Genomic DNA, 4,060 nt, shown 5'->3' on the forward strand with positions numbered 1-4,060 from the left:
GGAGCTTTAGATTGTGTCAATTACCATTTTTACACCTTTGATGTATTGAGATACCTAGGCAATTTGAGTAAACATGCAATTTAATTCTTGAGAAATACAAAAAATATGGGACCAGCAGTTAGTGTAATGACTATGTCGCTGGACTCCCATGTAGTCGGCCGTGGTTCAAGTCCCAGACCCGGTGGCTTAAACTCACGCCAGGCACGTGTGCATGCGTGCCCAAGATCCCAAGAGGAGAATGGAGGAGAAGGGATTGCGGCATGGCCATCCCCCCTGGGGGGTGATTTCTTGCTTTCTGTCTCTCTGTCTCTCTGGCAAGCACACGTGCCCTATAGCAAAATAAAAAATAAAAAAAGATAGAGAGAAATACAAAAACTATTTCCTTCGCACTCCTGTTTGAGTGAAAAGACATTTTTCTAATTAGGGTATCTAAATGTCGATGTAAGAGTGTGTGTGTGTGTGTGTGTGTGTGTGTGCACGTGTGTGTGTGGCAGTTATGATTAATACAAACTTTATAACAAAGTCCTGAGACATAGATGTGTCTTTTTTCCAGCATAATCTCCTCTCCTTTTTTTTTTCATGCCATTATAGGATTTTTTTTTTCCTTTTTGAACAATGGATTACTGGATGGGTATCCAAAGCATGAATCTTCTAATATCAAATGCTCTGGGGACCCTTGATAACCCAGTACCAATGGAAAAACCATTGAAAAGCCATCCATAAACTAAAGTGATTGAGTTTATAGGAACTAATGGTGCACGTTCCATAAAATGGAACCTTATTAGACCGTATTAAATGGATAATTGACTGAGTTATGCTAATTAAGTAATGGGATGTTAGAACATAGAAGAACACTTTCAAGCAACATACTTGGAAATAATCATGCATTTAATATATGAAAATCAAAATTAAAAATTATTTATGATTTGAAAAGCTACATTTTCCCTACTCTGAAGTAACAGAAAAAAAAAGCTTTTTTCTTAAGGAAGAATTTCATAACTATTTGATGAAAAATTAATTAATTAACAGAAGTAGAAATCATACTTTTGTCAGAATCTGGGAAGAATGTCAATTGACAACCATATGGAAAGACAGTTACCGACTTTGCACAACACACAATCCACCAATGAAAATCTACCTGCTGCCTTGAAGAAGAGAATCTTTGTTCTTAACTCAAGACCTGCCACTGATGCAAAAGCACAAGTCATCTATCAACGGCAACCTGAGTGTTGTTTCCCTCATCCTCAATCAATCTATCTCTTTCTACATAAAATCAGTGGCCAAACTAGAAAATAACTGGGCAAGAATGAGGGGAAAATGTTAGTAGAACTTTGGGAAACATAGCTCCATGTATAAAATTACAAGTATATATGGAAGCAGGATGAGTTAAAATACTACTGCATGTGAGAAATTGTGGGCTCTCTTGTAGTTCTTTGGTTTTAGCATCTTGAAGAGTCTAACAGTAGAGATAAGTGCCATATCGATTCCAGTGACAGTGTTGCATAATCAAAATTCACATGCTAACTTACTATCAAGAATGCAAGGCTTGGAACCAGCAGTTAGCAAAATGGCTATGGCGCTGGACTCCCATGTAGTTGACTGTGGTTCGAGTCCCAGATCTGGTGGCTTAAACACACTGTGCGTGTGTGCGTGCATGCCCAAGATCCCGAGAGGAGAACGGAGGAGAAGGGATTGCGGTGTGGCCATCCCCCCTGGGGGTGATTTCTCGCTTTCTGTCTCTCTGTCTCCTTCTGTCTGGTGAGTTCACGTGCCCCATAGCAAAAACCTCTCCAAAAAAAAAAAAAAATTAAAAAAAAAAGAATGCAAGGCTCAGGAGCAGTAGGTGAGAGTTTTAATTGTCAAGCAGCCCTTTCTAGATCTCAGAGATGGATTTTTATTAAGAGACATAATGGCCTGTGGGTTGGCATGATGAAACTTTCACAATGAGCTTAAAGACATGTGAAGTATGTAGATGCCAAAATGTGTCTGAGTTTGTACAGTGGATGTATATGCATTTTTTTCCCCACACTCATTCCTCCTAACATTCACAAGCAAGTTAGGAGAGTCCTGGAAGGCTGATAGCCTTACCTTTAAGGATGATGCTTCCAAATAAATCTCCCTCCTACCTTCAGAGGTGAACTTCTGAGTGGTTTGAGCAGTACTTTATCAAACCATATTTGAGCCTAAACTTGGGGAAAAGGAAAAAAGTGCCCTCATACTTACCGAAATAGTCTCCTATACTCAAATCAAGTGGAAAAAGTTAGTAAGTGTCTTATAATCAAAAAACACATCTAGGGGCCAGCAAGTGGCATGATGGGCTAAGGTGCTGGATTCTCACATGAGTGGCCATAGTTCAAGTCCCAAACCCAGCTTAAAAATCATGCTGAGTGCTTGTGTGTGTGCCCAGAACCCCTAGAGAAGAATGGATGGAGAACCAGGGCTTCTCAAGGCTATGAAATGAATTATGTAAATATTCATTGTTCTAATAAGTGTCTGTATTAACCAATAAACATTTAGTTAATAAGTGTCTGTATTATTTGCCTGAAAATTACTTTTATTTTAAACTGACATCCAAGAATTTAGAGATGGTTACCATCACCACCAAAAAAAAAGAAAGAGGAAGTTGATTTAGGTCAACCACAACAACCAAGTAAAGAAAGACTAGGATCAAGGGTAATGAATATTTTAACTGCATTTTTGTAGTCTCTATTATGTGCTAGGTCTGGTGCTATGCGCTTTGTAACAATGACTTTAATCTTGACAACAATGCTCTATATGAAGAACTATTACCACCTGTATCTTACAAATGGAAAAATTCTTTTCCTCTTCTTGGTAAAATCCAGAAGTAGGTGTAACTCATTTGAAGTTGACTGGCAGAAAAAGTCCACTATGGATACTTTACAAAACTAGTATAAGAAAAGGAGAGAAAATATCATCCTTAAGACTCACAGAAATACATAGCAGGAGACCTCAGAAATTTGAAGATTTTTCATAATGTGTATTTTCCATGAACTTTTGGAAGACCCCTGCTATTTCTTTTAAAAAAGAAATTATTTATTTATTTATTTCCATTATTATTATTAAAAAAAGAAATTATTTATTCATTTATTTCCATTATTATTATTATTATTAATTTGACCAGAGAGAGGGAGAAAGGGAAAGTGAGAAAACAAGTCACCAGGTCCAGTCCTCAAACCGTGGTCGGCCATGTGAGAATTCAGCACCTTTAACCACCATGCCACCTGCCAGCCCTGACCCCTGCTATTTCTAAAATAATTTATCATGAGAACTAAAAATGAATATATTTAGAAACTTGCTATTGTCTTCAACTGATTGCAAAAACTGGAATCTCAAACTTGGGCAACGTGTGACAACTAAGTAAATAAAATTTCTCTTCAAGTTTTTTTAATTTTCCTATTGTGTGTATATCCTCCTATTAGTTTCATGTTTCAATTATTTTGTACCCATAAATATCTTCTAATTGAAGATGTTTTATTTGACTTCTAAAGCATAAAAATTTCAAATGAAAGATTTTGTTTACTTCTGATGGCTCAAATATATCTATTAAAATATAAATAGAAGATGATGTTTTGAATTTTTGAAGTCACTTTTTATTTTCAGAGGATTTCAGTTTCTATACCTTCTAAAATAATTGTTACCAAAGAAACCAATTAGATTTCTGCTAAGATTGCAGTTAGGTTTGAAAGGAAAAGGTGATTAATGAATTTTGGGGTGAGTAGGGGGTTGTTGCTATGGTGCTTTGATACCACTTGGTAACAATTTGAGGGCTTAACAGAAAAGAAGGCAAATGAACTCTGTAGAAAAATGCTCCATGAAACACTAGTCATTTTTCCAAGCACAAATCCATTGCTGTCTGAGTGATCGAAGAATAAATGTTTTCAAGGAAATTCCATAAAAAGGGATTTCATGATTATCAGATAGGTACCTCAATATTGATCAGCAAAATAATAAAACCTGCCAGAAGGACTAGAAAGAAAATAGGTCTCTCTTCTGTATTTTGTTAATGATTTCCATGTTTATATAATTATTTGGTTTTGGA

Source organism: Tupaia chinensis, unplaced genomic scaffold (assembly GCF_000334495.1).
Source record: "Tupaia chinensis unplaced genomic scaffold, TupChi_1.0 Scaffold149798_1, whole genome shotgun sequence".
Classification (NCBI taxonomy): Eukaryota; Metazoa; Chordata; class Mammalia; order Scandentia; family Tupaiidae; genus Tupaia; species Tupaia belangeri.